Source organism: Cryptomeria japonica, chromosome 2, assembly GCF_030272615.1.
Source record: "Cryptomeria japonica chromosome 2, Sugi_1.0, whole genome shotgun sequence".
NCBI lineage: Eukaryota > Viridiplantae > Streptophyta > Pinopsida > Cupressales > Cupressaceae > Cryptomeria > Cryptomeria japonica.
In genome coordinates, this window is record NC_081406.1 from 629,474,278 (window position 1) to 629,490,105 (window position 15,828).

Sequence of the window (15,828 nt, forward strand, 5' to 3'; positions counted from 1 at the left end):
TCATAGATTATGAAAGTAGACAAAAAAAACATGCACTTTCAAAAAAAATGGCACTTGAAAAAGGAGGTCGTATGAGCTCAAATGAAGCCTTTGAAGTTGCAAAATTGAGGATTAGACAGGTACAGCTGAAAGAATCTAAAAATTCCAAAAAACCTGTGCACCAAAATTAGAAAATAACCACACCACTGTGAAGAGTATAAAAAATTAGCCCAAATCAAAAAAACATTGCACCAAAAAAGGAGCAAAATTGAGCAAGTTATGAGCCTCCAAAGTTGACCCAAAAATCCAAACTGCTCAACAGAGAGGGGTCTAATTTTTTTTCAAAAAATGCTAACTGGGCGCTCACTAAGTGGCTGACTATGTGTTGCTGACTGGGTGCTGACTGTGCACTATTGACTGGGCAGAAGGTACGAACCTGCCAAAAAAATTATTTATTTATTTATTTATTTTCAAAAAAATCTTTTTCAAAACTAGAAAAAAAAATTTCAAAATTCTTTTTTTTTTTTTTTGAGATCCGAAAATTTTGTACCGTATCGCCCGAATTGGGTAAAAAATTCTTCCAACACCCAAAATTTGATTTTCGCCAAAATAGGTTGAGTTTATACTAGATTTTAATGGAAACGGCCTCCCAGATGTAATGGTGAGGTAAAAAATGCTCTAAGATGCCTCCAAAAAATGTTGTCCCTCATATTTGAAAATAAAAGCCTTCCAAAATGTCTCCAAAAACCAATCAATTGAAGCCCCAATGGCTCTGATACCATGTGAGATTTTGCCAAGATCAAGGGTGCAATGAAAAGTATAAAAGAGAGACAAAAGAATGACAAGAACAAACTGTATTCTCATCAATATGCAAATGATCAACTGGATTCACCAATACAATGAATATGGGCCTGCTTATATAGGCAAGGCCATATGTACATATGAGAACACAATCATGACATTTGGCTCAATGAGAAACAAGGGTAGGTAAGAAATATTAGGGGTAGGTAGGAGAAATAATATAATATTCTACAAGAAGTGGATGACCCACCGAATGTGGAGTGTAACAACAAAATAAGACCATAAAAGGTGGAATTTCTCCTACAAGCTATATCCCTATGTGCACACTTCCCTAAGTGTCTCAAATCCAAACTATGAAGAGATGCATTATCCTAAGTTAACTTAAGTAAAGTGTAATAATATCCATGATGAATATTTATTTACACCAATAGTTATCTTGTTTCTCTTTGATATGATCTATAGTGAGAACCCCTGTAGGTTCATTGTACTCTATGCTTACATGATTCCAGTATTAATCTCCTAGGGTTCTTAAGTAGAGCTTCATTCTACCACACCATAATGTATAGTTCTCCTTAGAGAACTTGGGGCCTTCCTTTTGTATCATCTTGGATCTTTCCTTAAGCTGTTAAGCTCTTCTGAATCTTAGGACCAGGGCTCTGATACCAATTGTTAGTCCCAATTGGTGTTGAGAGGGAAGGGGTGAATCAACATTATACCTGTTTTTTCTAGATTTAACCTTAATCAAAACTTAAATTCAAACTTAACACTTATTAGAATAAGCAACATTAATAAGAAACATGCACACATGACTACCAAGATTTTTCACGTGGAAACCCTTATGGGAGAAAACCACGGTGTGAGTAGAAACTCACAAAATCTGCACTCTTCTGGAGTACACCTGGTGAGGAGCCATCCTTGTTAGGATATTACAAAGACACTGTTAGGTTCCACCTGGTTAAGGCAAGGCCTGTTAGAACATTTACCTTGTTAGAGGTAGCCTTGTTAAAGGACTTAGGATCATCATTTAAGATGTCACTTGGTTAAGAGATTTTACAAAGGGACCTGTTAAAGTCAACCTGGTTAAGGGATTTTAATGTTGTCGTTATTAGAAAATAACATGGAAAATGATTAGTCATAATAGCTACTCTTAGCTTAATCAAATCCAAATGAAGCTCTTCGGTTTGACCACCAGTTAAACTTGCTCTGCACTCTACTTGTGCTATGCATTATACTTGCTCTGCACTCTACTACTGCTTTGCATTCTTTCTCTTCTTTTCACACTATTCGAGCTCTGCACACTCTCTTCACCACTCTACTATTCAATTAGAAGTTCTACCCTCTTCTCACCTTGTTGGATCACCTCTCTTCAAAATTGCACTTTACAATTTTTACGATCAATCTTTTTGGTTTTCACCAAAAACCTTTATACCATATTTTTCCAACACATACCCACTGATTCCTTAATGAGTTAACACCTAACACTCGGTAGATTTAAAATTCAAATCTTTTCAAATATTCCCACACTCTCTCTATGTGCTCTCCATCAATCTTGCCAACAACTCATCCTTATGTGCCTCTGCAACTCATAATTTCACCAACCTTTGGGTCATGTTCTGTATTTTTAATGAGAACCGGAAAATCCGCACAAATCTCACCTTAACTAGTTGTTAACTGCTGTAGACTTCACTAGCCATTTATTTGATGATATCTCACCATGACTGACTCACCTTTGGTCATCACATCCAGCTTAACAGTCACTGCTCCGAGATTCTCGGTGGATAGCATTCTTCAACTTGTATCACCAGTTCACCAGTGTAATTCTTCATCTTTTTCCACCGGTAACTGATCATCAATCAATATGATCACCTATCTCTCCAAAGTGTTCTGGTCATGCATAAGACTACTAAACTACAATCTGAGTTACCTCTTGTGACTGCATCATCATTTCATCTGCCAGATTTAGGAAACCGATCACAACACCTATCGAGTGCTTGATTGACCGGTTAGCTACTATGTTTATCCTTCAACTGATTAGTCTTATACCAACATACTACTTAAGTGTGTCAATAATGCATATTTGGGAAGCACTGAATCCTCCGTACTATTTACAACCATGAGTAAACCATTGGGATTTACCACACTTCCTTGCCTATGAGCTTGGCCTTATTCACCGATAAGTGTTAGTCATCAATGATAATACTAACTGATGAACTGGTTGTGCCAACACCATTAGTTATGCCAATGGTCTACTACTTTTGCCAAGGTATTCAAGAAGAAACCACCGAGTGAAGGTTAGCCAAGCAAGGAGCTCAGAGTTGAAGATGAGCAATCTAGAAGACCCTGACCTAGAAAGAAGCCCAAGTCTAAGCTTGATGAAGCATTGAAGTTTGGGAAACTTGAAGGTAACTACACTATTGTGCCCCCATCACATTAAGTCAGATAGTTGATACAATAGTAAAGCAAGGGAATTTGAAGCATATATCACAATGGTATGAGAATTGTGATGATAATGGTAAAAGAACATTAGAAGAAGTTGTTGTAGAATATATGAATGCATATACTAAAACCTTGATAGAATTAACATCAATGATTTTGAAGGGCCTATATGAAATTTTGGATGCCAAAAGACATACAACTAATCTAGAAGATGAGAGAATGAAAGAGTATGTATTGGTTAATTTGTGCTCACTAATTTCTAAGAGTGAAGTAGATAGACTTCTTAAGATTGCAAAGAGAAAATTTAGAAGCAAAACCAAAGTTAATAAGATCATGTTTGGAAAGGCTGATGAAGTAGCTAAGGAGACAGAAGTAATTTTGAAGCAAGTTTTGGAAGAGAACAAGTATGAGATAAATCCAGTAAAAGATGACACCCATCTAGAAGTGCATACACAAGATGATACCTCAGTTCCAGATGATCAAACAAATGAACAAGCTATAGTTGGAGATGATACTGTTGATAATCAGAAGGTTACAGACTCTAGTGAAGCTAATTAGAATCCTCTAATAACAACTGTTGAATCAGAGAAGGTAGCTGAGGAGGTTGGTAATGGAAAAGGAGAGAAGGCACAAAAGGAGAAGGATGGAGATAAGATTGAATAGGTTCCAGTGGCAAGAGATACTGTGGACAAGGGCATGCTGATTATTAGCAACAACGATCTCACCAAAGGGCCTATCGATCTTAACTCACTATCTCCTGTCCAAGCACTTAAGCTTGCAACACTTGCACAAGCCAAAGCTAGTGAAGACTTATTAAAGTATTGCTCTAAGGATAAAGAACTCATATCCATGGCTACAAGTGTGTTGGAGAAAATTATACCATCTTTCAAGCAAGATATTGTAGACTCACCCTTCGGTAAGCTAAGGAGCATGCTAAAATAAGTGGATTCTCATTTTGTATCTTTAGAGGAAGTTGTCGAAGGAAATATTCTTAGGAAATTCAATGCTATGTGGTTAAGGACGATCTTGAAAATGGTTGAAGGTGATAGGGCTAGTTTGATTTCCGATATGAAAGCTATTCAAGAGGCACTAGACGAAGGAGGTAAAATATACAAGTCATGTCTTCTTTTGGCTAAGTTCACAATTGAGATTGTTGGTGTAAATAATTATTCATCTTGGATATTATTACACTTTACTTAAGTTTACTTAGGAAATGCATTTCATAGTAGTTTGGGTATGAGACACTTGGGTGTTTGTGCCACATTGGGATAGTGTGTGTAGGAGAAATTCCACCTTTTATGGTGTTGATCTTGTTACTACTTTATCATATCCACTTATTGTGGAGTGATAATTCCACCTTCGGTGGGTGATCCACCTCATGTGGACTATTATATTATTTCTCCTACCTACCCTTGTTTCTTATTGAGCCACATGTCATGTTTGTGTGCTCACATATCCCTAGCCTTGCCTATATAAGCAAGCTCATCTACATTATATGTAATCATATTATTGATCATTTTCTATTGATGAGAATATAGTTTATTCTTGTCCCATATTATGTCTCTATTTTGTACATTTCATTGAGCTCTTGATCTTGGCAAAATCTCACATGGTATCAGAGCCATTGGGGCTTCATTGATTCGTCTTGAAGAGGCATTATTGTGACGTCAAGAGGCAGATCTGAGGAGCAGTATCTTTTGGATGCGTCTTAGACCAGATCCGACCCCGCCATTGCATCCAGAAGGCCGTTTCCATGAATTTTGGTTATAAAGTCGGCCTATTTTGGTGAGAAAATTTTTTTCGCCAATTTTGCTAGTATTGTATGGATTTCGAAAAAAATTTATTAGATTTTTCAAAAAAAAAAAAAAAAAATTCATTTTTTGAAGTTTTTTTCAAAAAATCAAAATAAAAAAAAAATAAAAATTGAAAAATCGAAAAAATTCAAAAAAAATCATCAAAAAAAAAAATCAAAAAGTGCTTTTTTGGGGGGTCCGCAGACCCGCCCCCGTGACCCCGTACTGCAGGTCTGCAGCACAGGTCTGCGCGCCTGTATCCAGCCGTCCCGTCCTCCTCACACCATTGCCCACGCCGAGACACGAGCCGCCGCCGCCATCTATCAGCCCGTGCCAGACTCTCCCGCCGACCGCTCATCTCTACCCTCCACCTCCCGGTGCCTCCCCAGCTTCCCGACAGCAGCACCGACCGCCATCCGTAGTGTTCCCCGTGCCACCGCCGCCACCTCCAGCATCCTCAGCTCCGGTTGCTCCCGTCCTCCCGGCCCCAACACCGCCACCGGCAGACTCCCTCTCCCCGCCGCCCGCCGGTCTCTCTCGCTTCGCCGGCGACCACCCAGACTGGAGGACCCGCGTTTGCCACATGGCAAGCGGCCACTGGGCCGCGGGCTAAACCGTAAAACCCATACACCACGCAGACATCCGTATGGCTGCCACATCATCAGCCAAATCAGCCTGCCACATCAGATTTCCATACACTACCGTACAGTGCCATGTCAGTTGTCCGTACAATACGGACGCCCAGTCAGCAGGGAGGCAAAGTTTTTGCGATGGTCATACAGCCGTCAAATTTAACACAATGACTTTCTGACATCAGCGCCACGTCAGCATTTTTCAAAAAAATTTCAGGCCCCTCTCATTTGCATTTTTGATTTTGCAGTTCAACTTCAAATGGCCATAACTTGCTCATTTTTGCTCCTTTTTTAAAGCAATTTTTTTTGAAATGGGCTATAATTTCATGCTCTCCACAGTGGTGAAGAAATTTTTTGATTTTAATGTACGTATTTTTCAGAAAATGCAGTTTTTGGTGACTGTACCTGAGTAATCCCAGTTTTTGCAACTTTAGAGGCTTCGTTTGGGGTCATACGACCTCCTTTTTAGGTGCCGTTTTTTTTGAAAGTGTGTATTTTTTCATCTACTTTCACATGATGCTATCAGATTGATTCCATTGTAAGTAGAAATTGTACTTTCAAATTTTGGCCATTTTTGGCTCTCTTGGTACTTGTATATTTGCTTGAATCTTAGTTAGATTCATTGCACTATTGATTGAAGTCTCTTGTATCTCATTTGAGAAATTGTAAAATTTGCATCATAAGTCCACTTTTCCTTGTTTTGCAAGTGGCTCATTGTAATCGCACTAAGTATAAAGTGCCAAAATCATCACTTTGGGGGGGTACTTTGATTGAGTGAATTTGGGGGGGTGTCTCTTGTGCTTTTGTGCTCTTGTGATCCTTCCTTTTTGCTTCTATGGGTTCTTCTAAGTTTCCTCTCTTAACTCCACATAATTATGCTACTTGGAAAATTGATGCATGGAGTAAACTTATGGAAAAAGGACTCACTCATTACATTGATGGAACTATTGTTGCTCCCGTTGATCCTAAGGTTGATCCAGTTGTCACTAGGATTGGCTCACTAAAAATATCATGGAAATTGGTACCTTAAGAAAGTATGTATCAAAGGATCTCATTTTTCATATTGAGAAGTGTACTCTAATCAAGGATGCTTGGCAAAAGTTTCAGGACTTGTATGGTCAAGTTGATGAGATTAGGGGATATCAAATTGATAGTGATCTCACCATGTTAGATCCCAAGAACTTTGATACTATACAAGATTATGCCACTAAGGCAAATGAGTTGAGGGCACAACTCAAAGATTGTGCCATTGATAAGAAGGATACTCAATTGATATTCAACCTGATAGGCAAGCTTCCACAAGAATATGCAGCAATTGTTTCTAGTTTCCAAACCCATAGGATGACAATGGGTTCAAGCTACAAAATGCCTACATTTGATGCTTTCAATGAAATGTTGATGATGGAACAAACTAAGTTGATAAGCATGGGCATTCTTAAGGCTTCTAAGTCTCAAGCATTAGTGGCAAATCAAGGGAACAAAGGAAATCAAGGAAAGGACAACTCAAACAAGAAGAAATGGCAATCAAAGCCTAAAGAAAAAGCACCATCTTCTCCACAACAAGGAGATACATCCTCTTCCAAGAGAGATAATTCACCAAAGAGAGAGAGACCTACTTGTGCTTATTGTAGAAAGATTGGTCATGAGGAGCATCATTGTCATTCTAAGAAGATTGATGAGCTCACACATATCATCAAAAAGCATAACATTGATTTGCCTAAAGTCTACAAGAAGGATGATTCATCAACTTCCACTTCCTCACATTCAAAAGGAAAAGGGAAAGTATTCATGGCTTCTACAAGTGGGAAGACTCACTCTTTTGGGACAAGAAAAGGAAAAGCTCTATGTGCTACTATCAGTCATGATTCAGAGAGATGGCTTCTAGATTCAGGGGCTTCTCATCATATGGCATCTTCACAGTCTATGTTCTCTACATTTGAGCCTTGCACCATGCCACAGATTTTGATGGGCAATCATACATACATGGATGTGATTGGGAAAGGATATATTGACATTGGGGATAACTCCTTCAATGATGTGTTGTGTGTACCCCACTTGACAAACAATCTCCTTTCTATCTATCAAATCACACATGGCGCAACTAAGAGAGTTGTGGAGTTCACACCTAACTTAGTTTTCATTAGAGACTTGGAGACTAGAGCTATCATTGTGACTGGGGTGGTTGATCATGCATCTCGGTTACACTCCTTTTTAGATTTTGTTGATGATGATGATTTCACATTTGATGATTCTACACATTATGATCACACTTCTTGTGATAGTTCAGATTTTGAGGAGAACTTTGGGCACTTGAACATGGGAATTCTCACATGTGACCCCGTTCTTGAGTCTTGTATTTCATCTCCTCATATTGATATCACATCACCTATTGCAGCTGATGATGCAGATAGTGCGACAGTTTTTCCTTCATGTGATTCAGTGCAGCATGATATTCATTGTCTTCCAGCTTCAGATTCATGGGATGATTACTTGACAGATATTGCAGATTTGGGAGACATCATTGATGACATTCATCTTCTCTTTGATGAAGGTGATCCTTCTTCGATTGTTGTGAGGGAACACTCTGACCCTCTTGTTCATTCTCTACATGATCATTCTTTCGAGGTTGACATGATTGTGGATACTTATGTACAGCAGTTGGAGGAGGTCTCTTTATTTTTTGAGGAGACATGTGAGTCTTTGGGACATGTTCTACATCTATCTCCACTAGATCTTGGAGTGCCTTTTTCAGCAGTGTGGCACAGTTTACCACCTTTGGAGGGGGTATCTTTCAGCATCGACATGGGGACATTTGAGTAGTTTTCAGAGATTCCTTTCATCATGAGTTTTCTTCATACATCTTCCCTTCATGATTGGGGAGACTTCATGGATACACCTTTGGTTTTGTTTCTTCCTAAGGGGAGGAATGTTGTTCGACGTTCGTGGAGCAGTTTCTTCATACATCGAGCTTCTATCATTGGTGCAGATTCCACATTGAGGGGGGGCTTTCTAGCTTCTCTTCTTCTCTCATATGGGGGGGACTTTTTCCTCACATGGGGTTTTGTCCTTCACATTCTTCTATGAGAGTTCTCTTGTATGTTTTCATCTCTCTTTTGGGGAGGGTTTTTTCACATTGGGTTTTTCTCTCTTTCACCACTTTGTGAGAGTTTTCATTGCATTGGTTTGCATACATTTGCATTTGTACATGGGTACCTAACATGGCCTCGTAGCCAGGACCCATCTTGCATTGCTTAGTTGCATTGTAGCCTTAAGTGCATTCCCCTAAGTTGCACTTAAGGGGGGGTGTTGGTGTAAATAATTATTCATCTTGGATATTATTACACTTTACTTAAGTTTACTTAGGAAATGCATTTCATAGTAGTTTGGGTATGAGACACTTGGGTGTTTGTGCCACATTGGGATAGTGTGTGTAGGAGAAATTCCACCTTTTATGGTGTTGATCTTGTTACTACTTTATCATATCCACTTATTGTGGAGTGATAATTCCACCTTTGGTGGGTGATCCACCTCATGTGAACTATTATATTATTTCTCCTACCTACCCTTGTTTCTTATTGAGCCACATGTCATGTTTGTGTGCTCACATATCCCTAGCCTTGCCTATATAAGCAAGCTCATCTACATTATATGTAATCATATTATTGATCATTTTCTATTGATGAGAATACAGTTTATTCTTGTCCCATATTATGTCTCTATTTTGTACATTTCATTGAGCTCTTGATCTTGGCAAAATCTCACAGAGATTGATAAGAACATAAAAGAATATGAAGGGCAATTAGCCAGTATATCTCAATATTATGCACCCCAATCTGTTTTTGCTAGTAATTATGAAGCTCAGGTGATGGCGCTACTTGATAAAATCAAGAGCCTTAATAAAGAAAAAGATAGAGTAGTTGGTAGAATGGGAGAACTAAGGAACTTAATCACTCCTTGGTTGGATACTTTGCTTAGCAATCAGTAGGATGCTATGAATGCTTCAAATAAGAGTGTCCCTTCAGATCTTAGAGGAGAAGAGATGCATGCCTATCTATTTAGTGCTCTTATCAACATTTTGGAGAACCTTAAGAAAGGTTGGGATGACCACTTGCAGTCTTTAAAGACCATTTTTGTAGACATTTTTAAATTCTTGTAAGTTGTTACCCTTGTACATTAATTTTGGCAGATACCTATCTTTGCCATTGATATCAAAGGGGGAGAGAGAGAAATGAAAAATGGTGTATATTCTTAGTGGGAGCTTGTTGAGTTGTTGTGTTGTTGCAGTTTTGATGTTTTGTGATGTATGTCAGTTCTGGTCTAACACTATCATTTTTCATCAAGTGTTGTCATCAATGCCAAAGGGGGAGATTGTTGGCAAGAGACACTATACCGGTAGAGATTAGTGCATGAGTAATGTTTTGAGGTTGTCATTGATGGCAACTCAAATCAGATATCACACCTGGCATATGCTGAATTGTTCTACCAGAAATTTGATATCCATTTTGCTTAAGTCTGAAAGGTGGAATACAGTATGCAACAGAGTATGAGTATATTGAGCAGAACCCAATTTTGGTTGCATAGTTTTGGTTCCGGTGGAAGAGTTAGGTGATTGGATGTTTGAGACAACTTAATTTGCAATCTTAACCTTCGGTATTGATTCTCATGCAAGATAGAAGATCCGATATCTAGTATTTCAGGAAGAACAATGTTATTTTGGTAATTAGTGATGACGTGTGTTATGCGGAATCTTTGCGATGATTTCGATGACTGGTTTTGAGTTTGAGGTGGTTAAGAAGACATGTTTGAATCATATTATCAATTTTTTTAGGTATGCATATGGATTTGTAATTGGATTGAGCTGAATTCTTGTTACACGTTTCATGTTGCATGTTATGCGATTTTTGGACCGACATGGAATTGATTTAATTTGATGGTGTGGATATAATAGACTGATCTATTTAAGCATTTAGGTGATTTATGTGAGTGTACAAAGATTGTATGAGTGTTTGTGCATAGTTTTACATTCTCTATCTTTGATTTTGTGCTCCAGTATATGATAGAGTAACAAAATAGATCAGGTTGATAGAACAGTGGAAGATCTAGACACTTTGTGTTTAACCGAAACTGCATTTTGGCATTTGTAGATGTTATTCATCAGTCCAAACATTCTTGTTGCCATTGTAAATCATTTGTAGGATAGTGAATCCTCTAGGGTTGTAGCCCTATTTTGTAATTGAGCAGTGAGCTCTAGGAAGTGTGTCTAAATGCATGTGCATTCCCCTCTTATAATATTCTTATACTCCTGATCACAATATTATAATATTGTGGGTCTCAATCCCACCGTATTTTTTCCCTTTCCAGGTTTCTACATAAAAATTCCTATGTTATAGTTTTGTGCTTGTTTGCATTTAGTTGCTGCACTTTGCTTTTATTCATTTGCATCTCGTGGTTTAAGAATCAGTTTAAGAAAGTTGTTAATTGCTGAATACTGATTCACCCCCCTCTCAGTGTTCATTGATTCCAATAGGAAATGCCACCTCCAAAGAAAATCAACTAATTGAGAACATTATAAGGAAGGCTACAGTCAATCTGTCGGTTCATTGCACAATTGGCTGATAAATGTCATCCATTCACACATCTACTACTTAAGAATGTTCACTTCAAATGGGAAGAGAACTGCTAGCAAGTATTCTAGTAGCTTAAGGACTACCAAATGACACCACCATCTCCAGACAAGCCCTTGTTATTATAAATATAAGCTACGACTATGGCCTTAGGGGTATTACTAGCACAACATAATGTTGAACGTAAATAATGTGCAGTATACTACATCTCTAGGATACTAGTAGGTTATGAAGTCAATTATACACCTATTGAACGAGCTTGTCTTGTAGTAATTTTGGCAGCAACCAAATTGAGGCACTACATGCTGACACATAAGATACAACTCATCGCTAAGATAGATCCACTCAAGTATTTACTTAGTAAAGCAATAGTAATAGGCCACTTGGCAAAGTGGGTTATGATCCTCAGTGAGTTCGACATAAAGTATTTGGATCATAAAGAAATCAAAGGAAAAGTCATTGTAGATTAGTTCACTGAAGTGCCACTCATAGGAGACCATCCTCTCATCTCAAATTTTCCAGATGAGGACATTTTCACAGTCATGTCAGCATAGCAATTGAAGTTGTATTTTGATGGCTCATACACTAGGCATGGTCAGAAGCTGACATTATTTTTATCACACCTCAAGGTGATAGCATTGAAAATTCATATATGCTCACATTCCCATGCACAAACAACATAGTAGAATATGAGGCCTAGATCACATGACTAAGAATGGCCATATAATGGAACTTGAAGGAGCTACAAGTCTATGGCGATTCAAGGCTAGTCATCTGACATGTTAATGATGATTACCACACTAAGGATGATAAGCTCATGCCTTACAAGAAAAATCTTGATAGTTTCAAGGAACTATTCACAACTATCACCTTCAATCAGATTCCTCGAGAGCATAATAGAGTTGTAGATGCAATGGCTACAATAGCCTCTCTTCTCAATCTTCCATAGAACTCAACACGCTACGAGTTCCTAGCTAAACAACTTTGAATCCCTTCTTATGATATCCCAGAATCCGAGATGGTATGTCAACTCATTGGTCCTAGTTCCCCATGGTATGGTGATTTTTTACGTTTACCTACATGATCAAATCCTTCCATCAAACCAATCGAACGATCAACCAAAAACCTTCATACGCCAATTTTCTCGATACATAATCATTGTTGAAACCCTATAATAATAAAGTCTTGATGGTACTATCCTATGTTTAGAGCAAGGTGAGGTGACTATATCTTTATAAGAAATACATGAAGGTATATGTGGGGCCCACTCAAGTGACCCTTCATTGGCTAAGAAACTCTAGGATATCCATAAGTGATTACAGTGGTTAGGATGGTTCATGGTATCTTTTCTTTTTCTTCTATCTACGAATTGTGTTGGCATTGCATGAAGATTGCATTGGAGAAGTAGAGTGTTTTCATTGATGTCAATAGCAACCATTAATGAAGTGTTAAATTAATTGGTAACCCTAACCAATGAATCTTAGAGATCGGTTTTGGTGATCTATGACCAAATGATGATCGATGATAAAGATGCCACGTAAGCATGTTTCACGTGATGAGTTTTTAAAAGGTTTTGGCACCTAAAAATAACCATTTATTTTGGGAATAATCAAATTCATAGTATGAAGTGAAAAATGTGTGATGAGTTACAAGATTCAAAATGTGGTGATCCAGGAGTAGCTGTAGATGCCTAGAAGAATGTAAAGTTGATTGCATGTAATCTAACGGTCAAGATTGAACCGATATGCTTGTAATCTCTATGAGATTGTAGGGTTTGTGTTGTGTTACCGACCTAATGTATTTTCTTATAAGGTCGATGATTTGATTCAATGATGTGTTGGCAAATTTGGTTACGTGTGAAAGTGATTGTTGCCAAACCAAGAGGTGTGTCTACAAAATTATGTGAAGGCAGATAGGAGCTATAAAGGATCTGATTCACCAGGGAAGTGATATTTCCAGATCAATCAAGAACCTATTGTTCTCTAACCATTACAGTAGTAAAATCCCTTAACCAGGTAAGCTTTAACGAGATTGTTGTTAAAATCCTCTAACAAGGTGATCCATTAGCTTGGATTTGAAGTCCTCCAGTGAGGACCTTTAACAGGGTATTTGTAGTCAATCCCTTAACCGGGTGGTCCTTAACCAGATATGTTCCTAATATAACATTATTGCATAAGCTTCTAATAAGGTTTGGCTCCTAACAGGGCAAACTTCATAATAGTTCAAAATACTTGTGGATATTCATCCCCACCATGGTTTTTCCCATTTGGGTTTCCACATGAAAAATCATTGTGTCAAGTGGTGAATGTTTTTGTGGATATGCTTTTGGTATGGTTGATATGAATGATTGGTAAATCTGCATAGATATATTTAAATGATTGGAAATTATATGAAAATGTGTTATTACTGGTATTAGTAAAGTGGTTTAAGATTTTGGTCAAAGGATATTTAAGTTTTAGACCTATTGCATTGTATCATTGAAGTATTTGTTCAACTGATAAGGTTTAGCAATGCTGTTGTAGATGTGTTAAAGTGTCTAAACTGGTAAACTTTGCGAGTTGTTTTTGAGTTGGAAATAAGTTTGGTGAAAGCCCAGTTAAATTTTTATCTACTAATTCACCCCCCCTCTCAGTAGTTGGCCGGATCTTTATAGTTTCATCATATTATCAAATTGTTCCAATGAAATTATGGGGCAAATACTAATGTTGTCTACGTGGGAAGTTCACTAAGCTACAAGATCCTATGTAAAAATGCAGTCATGGATCACTATGGCTTATTGACTACATCATATACCTTGACCATGTGTATATGAACTAGAATGGAGGGGAACTTTCCTTGTCTACAATGTTTGTTTATAGGTGGAACTCTCAACATTGGTTTTTGCTACCTCGACCAAGATCGGTACTACCATGCTCAATGAGGAAATAAATAAATATTAATAAGCCATGGATCACCAATCTCATATTTTTATATATTGCATTCCATTGCATGTCATCCATACATTTTTTCATTCATACATTGGAAATATTTTGCATGCATGCATATGCACGAAATAGAGTTGCTATGAGGAAGCTAAGTATGAAGGACTATTCTTAAAAATCACAACAAATTAATATGATACACATCATCTTACTTAGAATATTCATAATGAATTTAACTTTATCATTAGGACCATTTGCATTAGTGACATTCATTTGTATTTATCTTATTACACATTCATTATCTGCATTTGAGGTGCATTCATGATTGCATAGCATCAATCAATGTATTCTACACATTTAGGATTGATAAGTTATGTAGACACCTAAAATTGTCCAATCTAATTAAATAAATATCTTTATTTATTTAATTACTTTAGCCTAATTCATCTATTAATTGAATAAATCCTTATTTATTTAATTAATTCATTTATCCTCTTCTAGCCTTATTTCTCATTTAGATAAATACATTTATTTATTTAAATTTTCCTTTTTCTAAATTAAATAAATATCTTATTTATTTAATTGATCTCACTCCTTCTATTAATTAAATAAATCTTTATTTATTTAATTAATTCATTAACCTTTTCTACCCATGACACATGTCATTCATCTCTTAATTCATACACTACCTACCCCTTTCATTATTTTATTATTTCTTTTACCTACCCTCTAATCATAGTCGACCTCCTTTTAAACCTCTCAATCTTATCCCTCCATTTCATATAGTGTCTTCTATATAAGGAGATGCTTCCTTCATTATCAAACCCCCCCGTTGACTACTTGACTACACTACGCTTTTGAACATAGGCGATCCTACTTGCAACCACATTCCATTCTTTGTTGAGCTCTTGTGCACATAAAATCTGAGAGCAAATATATCAAGCAAGATCAATGGAGATAGGAAGAATGGAGATCCAAACCCTATTGGACATGTGATGGTATAATCTTTGTGATTTCATTTGATTTGCATTGTCTTAGGTAATCTTCATATGTTATGGTGGATCTTTGTTGTTGTTAGGCTAGGATTTTGTGGTTGAATTCATTTAGCCTTTCAATATCGTTATTATTGTTATCCATTTTCACCATAAACATTTTGGCATGCCCTGTGGGACATGGATTTTTGTTAGATCTGTGTTTTTTGCAGATTTTTCTAACGCTATATTGTTGTTTTGTAAAACAATTTGGAGAATAACCTTGTGCAGCTAGGGTTTTGGACACAAAATCAAGATCTTGGAGAGATTTGATCATATCTCACAAACGGCTTGGCCATTTTGCACCAAATTGTTTTTGTAGGTTGAAAAAAATATCAGGAGCTCTCAATCCAAAATTCATAATTTTTGGAGCACATTTTCATTTTCTATGAATTTTTTATGATTTTTCATAAAAAATTAATTTTGAGAGAAAATGAGAGAACTTTTTGGATTTTCTTACATTTTTGGAAATCTCTCATGATTATACACAGGATTTGTTCTTTGTGATTTTAATTTTGATGCAAAATATTTCCCTAAAAATCAGATCTTTAAAAATTAGGGTTTTTCCTTATTTTGATCAGATCTCACAAACGGCTTTGAATTTGGGCATC